The sequence below is a fragment of the Mirounga leonina genome, unplaced genomic scaffold (genome assembly GCF_011800145.1).
Source record: "Mirounga leonina isolate KUSES-001 unplaced genomic scaffold, KU_Mleo_1.0 Mir_173, whole genome shotgun sequence".
In the NCBI taxonomy this organism is placed as follows: domain Eukaryota; kingdom Metazoa; phylum Chordata; class Mammalia; order Carnivora; family Phocidae; genus Mirounga; species Mirounga leonina.
In genome coordinates this window covers 36,043,090-36,060,378 of record NW_023270447.1, presented here as the reverse complement: position 1 = coordinate 36,060,378, position 17,289 = coordinate 36,043,090, and the positions used below count along the sequence as shown (strand labels likewise).

Sequence of the window (17,289 nt, the reverse complement as noted above, 5' to 3'; positions counted from 1 at the left end):
GACTTCCATGTGAGAGAGAAATAAAGTATTTTGTTTAAGTCTCTTCTGGGTTTTGTCACTTGCAATTGTTCCTAATCCTAACACAGATGCTTTAAAAACTTACCTAGAAAGTTATTCACAGATTTTAAAATTTTGTGGTCAAGTCTCACAGGATTTTAATATTAATGAATAAGCATCGATAAATTATTTTTGGAATACAGCCCTTCTTTGTGGAAGGTCTCTCAGCACTTTGGTTCAACAGAATTTTAATGGTAAAGTAGAATATAGATAAAATAATTTGCTTTTGTTTCTAGACCTTTGTTTTAGACATTTTTCTTTTTCTTTTTTTTTTTTTTTTAAAGATTTTATTTATTTATTTGAGACAGAGAGAATGAGAGAGACAGAGAGCACATGAGAGGGGGGAGGGTCAGAGGGAGAAGCAGGCTCCCCGCCGAGCAAGGAGCCCGATGCGGGACTCGATCCCGGGACTCCAGGATCATGACCTGAGCCGAAGGCAGTCGCTTAACCAACTGAGCCACCCAGGCGCCCTAGACATTTTTCAAAGGTCATGTTAAATAACAAATGTTAGAATTTTATAGCTTTAAAGGTTCACCTCTGAAGAAGCCTACAACATGGTGGCCACCACCAATAAGCTACCAACAATGCTGGGGGAACAACCAAACTCCTCTGAAATGACAAGTATAAACAAGTACTTCAATGACTATGCATCTGGTGGTCTTTTAGAACGTATAAGTTATCAACGGTACACATGATGGTCATGAAGAACTAAAATCAATGTTAGGTGATTTTTAATTTAGCCTTACACACAGATACACTCACACACACACTCACATGCATAGTTAAAAGAATCATTTCCAATCACTATAATAGATTCCAGATTTTTTTTCTGTTTTCCATCTATTGGCACCATTTCCAGTCTGAAATTGTCCTCTGTGTAAGCTTGTCACTTTGCTGCACTTTCTTCCATAAACAATGACAATAACAACAGCAACAGAACACAGTATTTTTCAGAACTTTTAAGAGTTAGGCCTATCTCACATTGAATTCAACAATTGTAAATCACAAAAGATAATAATGTTGTCTTTGTATTTGAAGATAATGATTCTGAATCCCCATCAGCAGAATACTGGCTTGGAGTTATTTTTTTTTTCCCAGTGCCTTGATACTCCCTGTTTCTGAACTCCCAAAGCCATAATTATCTTATCTAGATAGAGCACTGCATTACATTTTGCCTTTCCTCATTCTCTAATTGAACCTAGATACTAAGTCCGATCTCATACCAGCTGTACCAAACAGAGGCTGCTATACTTTTCTCCTCATACTTCTCTATCCTCTCATCTTTACCCTCCAGCTGTTAGTAGAGGGTGGAGTACACTGGCATTTTTATTGACTTGCTGATTAACAGTGCAGCTGGGCTTGTGCTAAGCCATCTTAGCTCTCTCACCCAATTCCTATCAAAACCAATTGAAAGATGGGACTGGAGATATCGGTTATTAAAAACTAAAGCAAAACAAAACAAAACACAGAGAAAAACAAAGGCAATTCTTCTGCAGAGCTTAACTCTTCCTTGGTCTGGGACTGGGGAAAGTACATACTATGCTGGATATTTCATTGCATATAATAGACGGTAACTAATGGGCTATTTTCCAGGACATGAAAATAATTTTTAATGTTTAGCTATCAACTGTCATTGTGACCTTACTAATCAGGTGATTTTCTAATCAGGAGATAATGTGTTATAAGTCTACATAGGAAAGTTCTTGGGTGCCTGGGTGGCTCAGTTGGTTAAGCGACTGCTTTCGGCTCAGGTCATGGTCCTGGAGTCCCGGGATCAAGTCCCGCATCGGGCTCCCTGCTCGGCAGGGAGTCTGCTTCTCCCTCTGACCCTCCTCCCTCTCATGCTCTCTGTCCCTCATTCTCTCTGTCTCAAATAAATAATAAAATAAAAAATCTAAAAAAAAAAAATACATAGGAAAGTTCTTCATGGGTTCATTCAAGGGCAAGAGTATTTAACTTTATTACAGTAGCCAGAGATGATAGATTTTGCTACAAAGTTTCTTTGGAGAGCTTCTTGCAACATCCTATGTAATTTGAAGGAAAAAAAGATTAGACCAAACAATTATAGTATGTATAAGTGAATAGATTAACAGTGTCCTAGAAAAAAGTTAGGGAACACTATATTAGAAAAAGGTTAAACATCTCATTAAATAGTTCAGTACTAATTATTTTACTATTTGATCAGCAAAATAGGTCAGGAGAGTGAAGTAACTGCTCTTCCTTTAAATGAAAGTTGACATAAGTATATATGATTTTCTAGAAATATATGAGGAAATGACAAATAAGTATATGTGTCTGAGGACTGCTAAACACCGCAGAGAAATTAAAGCTCAGGCCAAAAGTAGTCTTTATCTTGGTAACTGGGGTTGTTTCACATGTATGGTGAAACATCTTAAGAACCAAAGTATCACAATATTTCAGTAATAAGTATTTGGTTCTTCTGTCACTCACATTTTCAAAGCTATCAATGGTATATGAAAAAAATGTTTTTGGCTGATGACATTTGTATAACACATTAAAAGAAGGTAGGATATACTTATGAGGCTATTTACAAGCTAGTATCTGTCTTTTCTTTCCTTCTTGTGTCTGCTCACTTTTCCCTTCATTGTCTTCTGTGCTCCAGCCATATGAAATTTCTTTTATTCATTCATATTTGGCATTCTGTCTCTCACCTCTAGGAATTTACCACATTTTGTGGTAACTGCTTCTGTCTCCAAACTTCCCATCAAAAATAGTAGTCTTTAAAAGGTTAGGAGCCAAGTCTTATCAGCTCACCTTTGTATTCCCAACATAGCACGAGACTAGGCATTTAGATAGTCAAAAAATTGAATAAGCGGATACCGAAGTTTTAAAATGATAACATTACTGTTTAATTTCACGTCCCGAAGTATGCAGTCTACAAATTATAATTTTCTTGCTTTAAGCAGGTAAGAATAATAAGGAAACAAAACACTTGAAGATATTTTTGGAGGGTAAAAGGAAACAGATTCCACCTAATTCAAAGCAACTCAAAATATGTATTCCTCTTCCCCTGACTCTAGCCAGGTTCTAGGAGAGACAGCGCTGAGCCTGAAATCTGTTGTGATGTTAATATGACACACCGAAAATGTTTTATGAGCAGGTAATGTATTTTTCTTTTTGGCTTCATAGAATTCAAACATTACAAGATAAGCTTCCCCTGAGGCTTCACAACTTTGGTCTAAAATGTTGCTTAAGAACTAGTGTGAGGAATTCTTAATCTCAGGAAACAAACTGAGGGTTGCTGGAGTGGTGGGGGGTGGGAGGGATGGGGTGGCTGGGTGATAGATGTTGGGGAGGGTATGTGCTAAATTGTGTAAGACTGTTGAATCACAGACCTGTACCTCTGAAACAAATAATACATTATATGTTAAAAAAAAAAAAAAAGGAAGATAGTAGAAAGGGAAAAATGAAGGGAGGAAAATCGGAGGGGGAGACAAACCATGAGAGACTGTGGGCTCTGAGAAACAAACTGAGGGTTCTAGAGGGGAGGGGTAGGGAGATGGGTTAGCCTGGTGATGGGTATTAAGGGGGGCACGTATTGAATGGAGCACTGGGTATTATACGCAAACAATGAATCATGGAACACTACATCAAAAACTAATGATGTAATGAATGGTGACTAACAACATAATAAAATAAAATAAAATAAAAAGAACTAGTGTAAAGCAGGAATGAGGCATAGTAATAGACTCAATTCTAAGAGGGAAATATTTTGTGTTGCAGCAAATGTAAACAGGAAATGCTTCATGTAGATGTGGGCACTTGGGTATGCATGAGCTTATCGCAGAGACAGAAAAAATCACAACTCTGTAAGGGGTCATTATAGTGATTTGGAGATACTCTATCAAATTATCCCTACCTCACAGTAAAGGAAATTAGAGATATAACGAGGGGGATTGGAGTTATATAAGAGGTAAAGGAAAGACAACTAATGGATGAATCCCTACCACACACCAAGTGTATATAAACATGTATCTTGTTTAACGTATAAGATCGTCCCACCTCCATGTGAGCCAAGTATGATTAACTCCATTTAAATGAGTACATTGAAGATAAGAGAGGTTATGTAGTTTGCCTAGAACCCTGCAGGTTGTGTATGGGGAAGCCAAGTTTTCCTTTATATTCACTTGCGTAAAAAGAGGCATGTTGAAACTGGCTTGTATCAGGTCATGAGAGCCAACTGTTTAACCTGAAGGAATGTGAGCAGTTTGCTAAACATTGCTTTTGTTTAAAATTAGGTTATATAAGCTTACAATTAAATAAATTATATTAAAAATATGTCATAACTACTCAAATCTCATTATTTCAAAATGTTTTTATGATATTTTTACTATTATCTATGGTCCTCAGGTGTTTTACATTATATCGGTATTGTGGAAATATTGTATCATGGTGTGATAACTGTACACACTTGTCCAACTTTGCATTCAGTGACATCATTTGGTAGCTTGAAATCTGCATGATGGGGATATTTGCACCAGGGAAATGGGGAAATGCTCCAAATTAGGGGTTGATTTTTTTGTTATTGTTGTTGACGGTTACATTTAAGAAAATGATGGTGAAAATGTTATTGGAAATTAAACATAAAAGTATATTGTATGTAGCCATTACATCATAAGTAGAACAAAAAATTGAGAGAATTTTCTCTCAGGATCTAAAACTGTTATTTGTTTCAGCAAAGAGGTTACTTTCATCTTACTCATTATCATAAATAAAAATAGCAACAGACATTCATATCAGAATAATACTCATAGTTGGGATACAACTCCACTTACCAAATCATGATTGAATTGCAGCCATAGTTGGCTACAGATACATGATTTTGGCAAAAATCAATAAAAGGATTCTATGAGAGGGAATTAGCTGTATGGAATTTACAATAAAGTGTATAGCACATTTTATTATTATTTGTAAATTTTGTGATACACATCCTTTGTTTCAGTTACATTTCTACCTATGCACCACCATATAATAGCAAAGCCATAAAATTTTTATTAAGTAAGATTGAATAGATATGGGGAAGTTTTTGCAAGGTATAAAATTCAATCTATACTATAATTACAAATATGGAAAATAAATACATAAAGATAGGAAGGTTTATGTAGAAAAACAAAGGAGTTTTGTGAGGAGGATAGATGATATACAATTAATTTACAGTACAAGGTGGTAAATATGAAAAATAAAAATGCATAACAAAAGCCTGCTATGTCCTAGAAAAGTATTTATAATTTTTTTGTGCTAATCCTATAAAATATTTTGGCAAGGAAGGGTGGGATGTGTTGTCATAGAATACAATTCTATGGATACTTGTAGAAGGTTCTTTTCTTACATCACAGTAAACATGTTTTGCTTTTTTCTTTAACTGCTGCATCTAGAACTATAAAATACAATGTGTATATGACCTTTCCCTTTATCTAATAGTAGAATACTATACTGCCTTACTTTTTCATCATTAATTTTCATTTTCTCTAAATTTTAGTACACGTATCTTAAGATTCGAACTCATCTTTTCAGTCGGAAGAGATTCTCTGGGAGAAGCAGTTTTCTCACATCAAAACAAACATAAAAAAACAAACAAACAAAAGATGCTTTGGGCAGCCAATTCTGTGACTGAGACTATTTTTTAAAAAGTAAGCCTGCTTTTTCCCAGTAATGTATGAGAAAACCTTCCTGCGAATTTCAGGCACAACCAGGTTGCTTCCCAAATTGGCCATTTGCACTCCGGGGCTAGAGCTGAAAGTGCACAGAATTGCTGAGTAATTCGATTGTGGGCAGAATCGATGCAAGTGTGAACGCTGCCGTGGTCTGAGGTTGGCCCTTAGGCTGCAACTTAAATCAATTTTGGGTAAGCTAAGTTTGATTACATTTTCGGTGATGAAGCTTTCAAAAGCAATTTTTGAGCTGCCTATTCTGAGGCTGTTCAGTTCTATCCCAAATCTCTATTCCTGGTTAGAGAAGCATCTACTTATCTGTTTTGGTGATGATTAAGTCCTGCAGTTGAGGAAAAATGAGAGCAAGAAAAAGAAAAAAAAAAAAAAAAAGAGGGCATGATCCAGAAGGCATGTGAATGTATAATAATATGTGAGTAATAATGTCTTTTATCTTTTCAAAATATATAAAAACAAGAGGAAGAAGGAGAAAGGATCAGAGAATAAGCTAACAAAGAAAAAAAAGTAAATAACAGACAGAAGATTATGATGATGGTGATGTGTGGCAGTCTAAGAGTATTTTGGCATATGAGACCCATTCTTTCAGGTGTTGCTGGCAGGAGGGATGTTGGAGAGATAGAGGTGGTTCAAAATGGGTGTAAGCAAGGATGTCAGATATGGACTCCAACAGCAATATGCTAGCTTGAGAGAAACACTTTCCATTTATCTTTTTCCAGCAGAGTCAAGACTACAGGGTTGTGCATTCATAGCTATGCAAGTCTTCCTAAAAATGTGTTTCCCTAGTTAAATAGTTTGATTGTAAATATTATCTACATTAGGGTAAGCACATCATTATAACATAAACTACAGTGCTCTCAAGAAATTATTATTTTTTGAGAAAATAAGAATTTTCCTACAGGTATGACCACTAATTCTTAAAACATGGACTATAATCCTGACAGTTTTAGAAAAATACGTTGCCAAATCTTGTCTTATGAAGTATTTTAGAAAACTTGTGATTCCTTCTAAGTGGACTGAGCGGTGACTCTAATAGTTTTTTTTTGTTTTTGTTTTTTTTAAAGATTTTATTTGTTTGACAGAGAGAGACAAAGTGAGAGAAGGAACACAAACAGGGGGAGTGGGAGAGGGAGAAGCAGGCTTCCCGCTGAGCAGGGAGCCCAATGTGGGGCTCGATCCCAGGACCCTGGGACCATGACCAGAGCCGAAGGCAGACGCTTAACGACTGAGCCACCCAGGCTCCCCTCTAATAGTTTTTTTGACAAGAATTATGATCTGCCTCACTAATTAGGTTGCTCCACATATGCACTAATTGGATTGATTTAAAAAAAATCAAAGAAAGGAAACTGAAGAGCATGCAACTATCTAATACCACATTTTAGAGCTACTTCTTTACTTTAAAATCATTGAAAGAGAAAGCTGGTAAAAAAAAAAAAAAAAAAAAAAAAAAAAAAGATAAGGGCGCCTGGGTGGCTCAGATGGTTAAGCGTCTGTCTGCCTTCAGCTCAGGTCATGATCCCGGGGTCCTGGGATCAAGTCCTGCATCAGGCTCCTGGCTCAGCGGGGAGCTTGCTTCTCCCTCTCCCTGCCTCTCCCTCTCCCTCCGCCTCTCTCCCTGCTCATGCTCTCTCTCTCTTTCTGTATCTCCGAGTCTCAAATGAATAAATAAAATCTTAAAAAAAAAAGATAAAATTGGAAAAATCCAACTTACTAAAAATTTCTGGCCATGCCATAGGTGAAGTAACATTTCTATGCAAGCAAGTCTTGCTTGATTTATTCAAATCTTACTTAAGTATATACTGGGCAGATATCTAATTTGTGTCTCTGGAGAGAAATATCAACTGAATTATATTTATAAGTAAGGAAATCCAGTCCATGCTGAATAGACACATTCGATGAGGACGTGCCATTTCGGCTCTCTTCCCCAGCAGTTTTATGGCTACTAAAACAGAATTTACAGTGCTTTAGAGAAAGTGTGGCCCATTGAAATATCATTGCTTTCACAGTTAATTTTTCCTCTTTTTTCCTTTATTTGGAACATCAAAACTGAAAAAAAAATCCAATTTCACTTTACTTTTTCTTTTGGTGATGTGCTCTATTAATTACGCTTCATGTTGCCTGAGGAGAAATGGGAAGTTTAATAATAATGGCACTCAGCACTTCATAATAATCATTTTCTTCACTTATATCTCCAATCGTCTATGAGTGGCCACACTTATATTTTTTAGAAAAAGAAACACAGCACCGAAGTGGGGGTGGGGGAGTAGCTCAGACTGCTACCTTGTCACATGCTCAAACTATTGGATCCAGTCACTGCTACGGCAAAAATAATGCCTGCTGGGTAAGTAATCTCTAAGAGACTTACTTAGAGATCACTGGGAGGGGACTCGCTCACAGGACCTCCCATATGCTTTGCCAGGGAAAAGACTGGGTAAGGCACTACTGAAAGTAGAGGCGGGTAATACCTTTTCTTCAAGCTGGAAATGTTGGCATGTTTTCATTTTTACAAAATCTTAATAGCCACGACTCCCATATATGCAAGGTCACATTTTGGCCTAATTTGTTATAAGGGTCAGAGTTTTGTGGAATAGCAAGCAAGGAGATCTATTCTAGTGCCTTTTCATAGGTTATTGGCTGACAGAATTGGAACTGTGAACATAAAAGGAAATTTCCCTGGAGAGTAAAATTCTTTGTAGAGATGACAAAATGATTAGACCAGCAGTGCTATTGAGCTAAACTTTATGGAGACTCACCACAGAGCAAAACACATTAAAATACTTTTTTTTGTCAATAAAAAATAATTTCGTGTTCAATGACAAAAATGTACAGAAGGGGAAAATATTGGCAGCCTTTCTACTTTGTTAAGGAGTAGGTATAGCTGGTTTTAATAACAACCAATACATAAATACTACTTCTTTTAAATGTATATAGATTTTTTTTAGACTCTTAAAGCACTATAGCTGAAAGAGAATTTGGTTATTTATTTTATCCTCTTCATTTTATAGACGAGGAAACTGAGGCCAGAGAGTTAAGTGCTTTACTTAAGGACTTGTCCAAGTAAAGGCAAGAACCTAAATTGCTTGTCTCTTAGGCTAGGACCCCTAATACTATTTTATGGTTAATTTTGAAACTCCTTTTGATTTTTCAGTATCTTTTTGGTACCTAATTCCCACAAACCTGCTACATTTCAAGGCTGATCAATGACAACTGCAAATACCAAAGCTGCATTCTCCCTTTGGCATTTACTGACCCTTTGTCAACCATGGGGATGTATGTGTAGCTCCACGAGCTTGAGGATGCAGCTGTCAAATTGCCTCTTAACCTGAGAGAAACACATCAGTAGAGTAATTAATCTTGTACAACCCTCTTTATCAGCCTGACCACTTTTTTTTTCATCATTACAAGTGAATGCCTATGTGCATGGCTGATTTAATTAATAATTCTAATAAAAGAGACAGTATCATAGCGATATACATAAGTACATGAATAAATGAATTAAAGAACCAGCGCTGTTCTTGAATATCCAGTGAGATAAAGTTACACAGTTACTGGGGTTACAGAGACTGAGCTTCAATGTTTGGATCATCCGTACCGGAGAGGAAAGAAAAGGAAACTGACATTTAATGAGGCACTGTATTAGCTATTTTACATATCCTATATCATTTGATCTTCACCACAACAGGATAAAAATAAGTTATTTCCCCTATTTTATAGATGAGACAACTGAAGTTTAAAGATTGGGATTGCAAGAACTGCCCAACATCCCAAATGGGAGACTACGGCTTCGACTCAGATCTGTTTGCTTCCAAAGCTTTCGGTGGTTGGCGTGTGTAGTGGAAAGAGCATTGGAACAAGCGTAGGAAAAACTAAGCCAGTTCTAGCTTTAGATCTGCTGTGAAAATATACAACTTTGAGTTCCCTCACCTATAGAGTGAAAGAACTGGTCGAGACTGAAAGTTTTCAAGCCTAATCTTGTGCAACTCTGCGGCTTTTTGATGGGCCTCAGGGTCACTGGGCAGTGTGATATGGAGGCAAAAGACAGAATTTTCCACATTTACCTCCAAATCAACCAAATGAACTCCAATTTTATCTTTGTTACATATTAAGGTCTTGCATCAAGTTTTATTTGGGGGAAAGAAAGGAATCCACTGCTTTAAAAAGTTGGCGAGAAAGTAGGTAACATCTGAGACTACTCTAGCTTTAAAGTTCTGTCATTTGACATGGCTAACTAAAGCACTGTTAGCCTTTCTATTCAGCTCTTACTAGTGGGGATTTGGTGAGCTGGAGCACCTTAGGTTCCAACAGTTATTTTGACTACTTCAACCTTTTGGGTATCATCTCTCATGTATGGCCCTGAATGACTATATTGTGTCTAGCTTCTTGAGAACACACAAAGCTTCTAGGAATAAGGTCAGGGAGGAAAAAGTCTTTTGCTTCCCTCATACTGCATTTCAGCAAATTTGTATACTTCCATGATGTGTATGACGATTATGTATGTGTGTATTTCAGTTTAGCAGAGTGCCATTCAGTAGGTTGATGTAGCTATATCAAAGTCTACCTACAACTGCAAACCTAATTTTTGTCAAATATTTATTACTAGAACATCCAGGCAGGGCTTTCCATTAACATCTTAAAGCTGTGAGGATAAAGCTAGTTGGCTCACGTAGCACACAGTCTTCAATAATCACCAAGTCTAAATTTATTACTGTCTCTTTCAACCAAAATGAAATTCCTATCTCTTTTAAGCTCCAGGAGGGGAGATCAATTTCAATCTAAAATATGAATCATTCAAATTTGTGGTATCACCTTTCACATGGAATCAGGGTTCATTATAATACACAAAAGTAACAGAGAGCCCATACAGTTGCTTACTGGCATGTGGGGACATTTGTAGCAAGCAGAGAGCTGAAATATTACTTGCAAGGGCACAGCTGGCTCCATATGCAACAAATCAGTCAAAAAATAACGTTTGCCTGCCTCAGTCGGATCTAAACAAGGAAAAACTGTTATGCCAGCCACATTCTTACTTTCTCCAATAGCTTCTTCCATTTTCCTTTTGGATACCAGCTACTGACTCTTTTTTTTTAATCTCAAAAAGAAGGTGTCCATCAAATTAAACAGACTGGGAAGAAATATCCTCTAACATGAAAGGAGATTTTCCAGAAACTTAAATAGCACTGATTGTATAAAACATTTGAAATTGGAACTTCATTATTGTCTCCACAGGGTTGCTAAGGCAGGGAAAAGACAACGTTTTGGTGAGTCCTTTGAATATTTTATGTGTAATATTTCTGAGGCAAACGCTTTGTTATGTGAATAAATGCATGTGTGTGCACGTGTGTGTGCACGCACGCACGCACACACACACAAGAAAAGGAGAGAAGTCCTTATCACATCATTAGGACCTATATTCTAGCAATAGATTTGACACTCCCCACTTTTGGAAACACATAAAAGAGGAATTCGGCACCCACACACTGGAGCAGTATTCATATCTGTGTAGGCCTGTATGCAAAGGCTATTAATATTAAAGCTTGACTTGTCCCAAATATTTTCATATATTAGGTCCCCGAGAAAGGTGTGTTAAACCAAAGTTATATGAATTTTAAGCACTTTGTTTATGTGGCTAAGATTTTTTCCTTCTTAACTAATTCTCTTTCCTTACTTCCCTTTAGATTGTGGTTCTTTGTGTCTTATAATGAATATCTGTTTTTTTTAAGAAGGTGGGAAGCAAAACATATACAACATATTTTACCTATAGAAATGACTTCTATTGGTTACTAAATTACAACCAAATAATGGTGTAAATTTGATGAATTGGACCCATAGATGGCAGGATGGGATCATTCAGTTCACGTTCTTTAATGGGAAGACTTAAAGGAATCATCTCTTTCAGTTGCTCATGTTCAGGAAACAAAAAACACAACTGAAAAATAATATAAAATCCCAAATAATTCTGAATCCCAAATTTTTTACTTAATAAGGAATTTTGCTATGAATAGTTGGCATGCTGTCATCTATTATTAATTTTGTTAAAGCACTTGCTCCTTGAGGCTGGTCTACACTGATCTACAGATACTCTCTCTCTCTCTCTTTCACACACACACACACACACACACACAGATGTTTTCATTGCAGGTTATATTTCAGAAATTTCTGGACAGATAATTTAGAAGGTGAGGGATTCATTGTATACTAGGTTTCCTGTAGTTTTCCTAACATAAATTTTGCTTTCCCCTAACTTGAGAAATTATATATTCTTTACGTAAAGTAATTCTATTGATGAAGTTACTAACATCCCTGCTTAGAATTATAGTCCTCTTACTATTATAGTCGAAAGCCTACAGGCCGTGGAAGGCAAAGGGGTTTAAGGTGACTTCATTTTAAATCAGTCCTTTCTTGTTTCTCTGGGACTGAAGAAAAATGTGAGAAAAGAGGCTAGCAAATGGAGAATGAGGGAGGCTTGCAGAAAAACAAGAAGCATCACCAAAGACTGATGTCCTGCATCTTTGACATTGCCGGTCAGGGAGTGGTTGATGTAGACACGGCCATTGGACCTATTAATCATAAAGCAAGCCCAATTCAGACCAGCGACTAAAGTGTCAAGGCAGATCATCAGCCTGTGTTCTTCATCTCAGTGGTTGATTTTCAGACTTTTCTGATCTGCTGTAGCATTGAACACTGCTGACCAACCCTCTTCTTGAAGGAGTCTCCTCCTGTGCCTTATATGACACTGATCTTCCTCTGGCATCTCTGTCCACACTGAATCCACGAGCCTCTACAGGGTGTTTCAACTCTTCTGCTCACTGCTGATTTTACTTGGATTTTGGTCCTTGCTCAGCTTTTTGCTATACATGACTGAAATGACCACTTCCATTCTGATAACTTCGAAATCGCATCTCCATTCTGGACTTTACATCCAGCTACCTACTGAACATTGCCTCTAATTGAGGCACTTTTCTTCTTTAAATCTCTAAAATTAAAGTCACTTTTCTTCTTTCAATCTCTGCCTTCTCCCCACATCTGAAAATGCTAATCCTCTTCTCATGTTCTATCCTGGTTAATCTTACCCAACTAAATGTTGGGAGTTACCTGGATTCCTACAGTTCCTTTCTTATTCTCTCCACATTTGGTCATTAACTCCTCTCTCCTGATTTCTCTCTCCTCTCTCACCTCTGCCCCTCTTTTTTTGCAATTATCTCCTTGTCAGTCTAATACCTGGGTTGAGCCCTCACATTACCTAAGAATGTCTTTCAGAAAGAAAATCTGTTCGTATCCTTCCTTTATTAAAAACCCTTCAATGGCTCTCCAGAACCAGAAGGATAAAGTCCAAGCTCATTTGCGGCCCTTCCTGTGTTAATTCTACCAATTTGTCCAGTCATCTCTCAGTAGTCTCTTCTCCCACCTTTTATTCTCACCACATGAAGATACTACCATGTCTTCAAATGTATCAGATTGTTTCATACTGCCATGTCTTTACAGTAGCTGCTTCATATCAGAGTATTCCCACTCCCAACCCCTTTATCATTTCATACCCAGGCTCAGTCCTGTCATGTACTTTGTTCAAGAGTCATCTCTACAGCTTACCCCCTGTCACTGGGACTGGGTTGGTCGTTCTCTCATTTGTGCCATTGCACACTGTGCTCATGATTGTTCTTGAATGAACTCTGCAAACTTCTGCCTTTGAAAATGACACAGTGGTGGCTAAAATGGTATTTCGAGTTGTACCTTAGTTATAATTCTCATGGTGATATTACCTACTCTGGGTGACAGTCCTTTCCTAGCCCTCAAGACCAGACTAAGAGCCTCTTCTCTGCCTTAGGATGCTATTGTTCCTGTACTGCATTACAGTTCTCTGGGTCTTCTCTCTCTCCTTGCATTCATCTGAGAACTCTCTGAGGATCGGTTTCCAGATCAATTAATTCTTTTCTTTTCAACATTGAGTATGGTGCTTTGTACACTGGAGGCAGTCAATGTTTCTATGATGAATGAAGGTTGGTATTGAATAAATTATTCGAGACTGAAAATAGAATAATTATTTTAGTTTTGCCTTCACTCTTTGAATCTCCTAGATGTCTGAACTTCTATGTGGCAAACATCATATTTAATCTGGAATTAGTACCACAAAGCCTGCTTCCTGTGCTGACCAAGGATGAGGTTAAGTTATGAGCTAGAGTTGGGACATTATTTCAGATTCGCCTGCCTTCCCCCTGGCTTGCCAGGGACAGTTTACCATCTAAACCCGTAGTAAAGTGTTGGGCACTGGGTCAACAAATAAGGTCAGCCATCTATATATTGCTTTGTGAACTGAGTGCTCTTAGAGGATATGATATAATAACAATGGCTAACATTTATTGTTTATTTTGTTCCAGGCTGAGTAATAAATGCTTTACATGCATCATCCCATTTAATTTTTATCCTATAGATGGGAGCTGGTATTGCCCTCATTTTATCAATGAATTTACTGAGGCTTTGGCATTTGCTTACTCATAAAGTCGCACATAACTGATATGGAGTAAAACTGGGATTCAAACAAAGTCCTGCTTGACTCATTTTATGTGAAACACACACACACACCCCAAAGAATGTTGAATAGTTGTTTTTTTTTTTTTTGATGGTCTTAGTTATAGCAAAGCTCTAAATTATAGCTTCTTGCCTTCTGTCTTCTTGATGATCTAGGAAATGCAAGTTGTTACAAACCAGGAGTAGACTGTATCAGTCCAAAATCTATCCTACGTAGTTATGGCTGGGGAGCTGATTCCTAATGGCTAAAGCTCTGTTAGAAAGCTATTATCAATCAGTTTGAGTGTTTGCTATGTATAAACACTATACTAGCAACTCACATTTCTGATAACCCTGTCTTTGAGTGTATGAACTATCAGGGATACAAACAACGAAAACATGGAAATTTTCTTATTCATGGCATGTTCCAAATATCACCATGTACACAAATGGCAGACTTTTTGGCGTCTATTTCTTTTCTCTTGGACAAGAAAGTGGGCAAGCTAGCTTTACACACTCCCTTAACTATAGGAAGGGCTGATATTCAGCAATAGGTTTTTAACAGCTGGTCATAGGCCAATACGAGATGAGCTTAGGACTGGCTGCTAGTCTTGGATCAATTTAGAGGTTGAAGACTCTCCCATTCATGGACCTTGTGAAGAGCTGACAGAAGCTCTTCTCAAGTGACATAGTGCACTTTCCAGCTAGCATCACGTGGACTTCAAGAAAGCTGCCTTTCCCCATAATACAGTTTGTAGATTCACAATGCCTGTGTTGGATAACTGTACCATCCAAAGAGATTTAAAATGACATAAAAGCGTGTGTTTAAATGGCCCTGAGTCTCATTTTTGTGTAAGTTTTCAGTCAAACATTGAGCCCATTCATCTTTCATATATTTAAATTTGATATCTGGTATATGCTATTTACATCTAAACACTTGTTTTAAAAAGTTTTATATGTTGAAGAATAGCACCCTAAATTATTTAAAAAAGTTGATAAAAAACACAAGAAGGACAAATATGTTATATGTATAGGGTTTAGCTTTGGAAGAATATGTTGCAAATGATGCAATTTATCTTTCACTCCATTGATGCTTTTACATTCATAGTAAGAGGCAGGGAAATGTAAGAGTTAAAAACTTGGGCTCTGGAGCAAGACCTGAGGGATTCAGGGTTTTGCTTTGTCACTTATTAACCATTTGACTTTGGTCATACTTTTAATCTCTCTTCATCTTAGTTTCCTCATTTGTAAGAAGTAAATTATAGAATTTGCCTCTTTGGATCACAGAATTAAATGAACAAATTCATATAAAGAGATTAGAATGATATCTGGTCTACAGTAAGCTCACAATAAGTGTTACTTGTAATCCTCCTGCTATTGCCTTGCATATCTAGAGATCACAAATACATGTTTTACATCTAAAACCCAGTTCATTCATTTATTCATTAGCCATTTAATCACTTATTCAATGTTTAACAAATTCATTTATTCCCTAAAGATTTATTGATTACCTATTAAATAGCAAGCACCCTGCTTGGTGATATGAGAGAGAACATAATGAATCAGGTATTGATCCTATAGTCTTAACAAACAAATACTGGAGAGAGATGAAAAGCATATACAGATAATTATTGTACAAACAGAGATGCTCAGTGAAGTAAGAGCTTCAAATGAGGTCATACAAGAATTCTGAATATATAGACATTTTTCAGACTTCTAGGGCTATGCTCATAATTACAGATAAGATTTGCATATTATGTCTTTGTTGACAAATTAATCAAATTGCGCTAGTATTTCGTAGCATCTCTACATCCAGGAAGCCAGTGGCAAAGGGAGATGATTAGAGTCCATTCTGAAGACACCATGCTTAGAAGCCCTTTCATCAGTGCATTATTTCCAAATGATTGTGTTAAGGTTGCCAGAGCACCACGAACACTTAAGTAAGTGACATTTGTTCTTAATTTGTCATACTCATTAATGTTTCAGTTTCAAAAGTCAGAATGTGTTTTAGAAATTTAAACAGCAAAAAGTTAATGTGTTATTAAGCTTTAAATTTTTCTTTGTCTTTTTAATTCATTTATTCTTTCAGGTTCTTGAATATGTAAATCATTTAAAATATTAATAGTATACCAAAGAAGTATCAATATTTATATTAAATTGGAATTCACACTGCTCTGTAATATTTTTAATGGTTTATATTATTCATAATTACACTAAATAAATCATCCTCATGGAAGAAACTTAAGCAAGTTTATTATACTATGGCTATTGCATGGCAAGCAGTGTTTTTCAGAGTGGGGGTATTAAGAAATATTAAGTAATATTAAGCTGGAATAATAAGTGATGTGTTGTTTTTAAAGTGCATAGAGAGCAAATGCTTTTCAAGTGATTATTTTCTATTAACAACTAATATATTTTATTTAACATCAGAAGTACTTTAATTGTGGTAATTCCAAGTTCATAAATCATGAAACTTCTTATATTTTTAAGTAGTAGAAGTATTATACATCCCATCCTTCTGCAAAATGGAAGTGATCATGTCTGTAATGAATTACACAATATTCGCATTTTTCAGAAACAGCTTAATATCACAGGATGATAACATAAATATATGTATGTCAGCTTACTATAAAAATATTAACTATAAAAGATAAGGATGATTCAGATAACTTTGTGGAACTGAAAAGACAGTATATACTGCCTAATCTTTGAACATTTTGAGAAATACTCCACTTCAAAATTAGGACTATTTTATGGTTATGAAAATGTGTTGTTTATTCAGCTCCTAAAAAACACTAAGAGTAATTGTAAGAGAAAACATCAGCTTAGGTTTCACTCCCTTCACCTAATCCTCATGTTTGTTCTTCCTTTTTCATTTCTAGACCTTAGGAACCAAGATATATTAGAAATATAGTATTTATTTTAGCAAAACCTTAAGCTGCATTTCAAATACAGTTTTGAGTAAAAACATCTATATGGATAAAATACTCTGTCCATGATCATTTACTTACTCTTTCATTTTACATATGGCATGTGAAATTCT

The 17,289-nt window shown here is 36.4% G+C and overlaps 1 protein-coding gene across 1 annotated transcript in view; it reads right to left on the bottom strand.

Moving 5' to 3' along the window:
- Positions 1–17,289, bottom strand: part of NEGR1 (neuronal growth regulator 1) — an 849,377-nt gene that overhangs the window by 159,369 nt on the left and 672,719 nt on the right. The window lies entirely within an intron of this gene.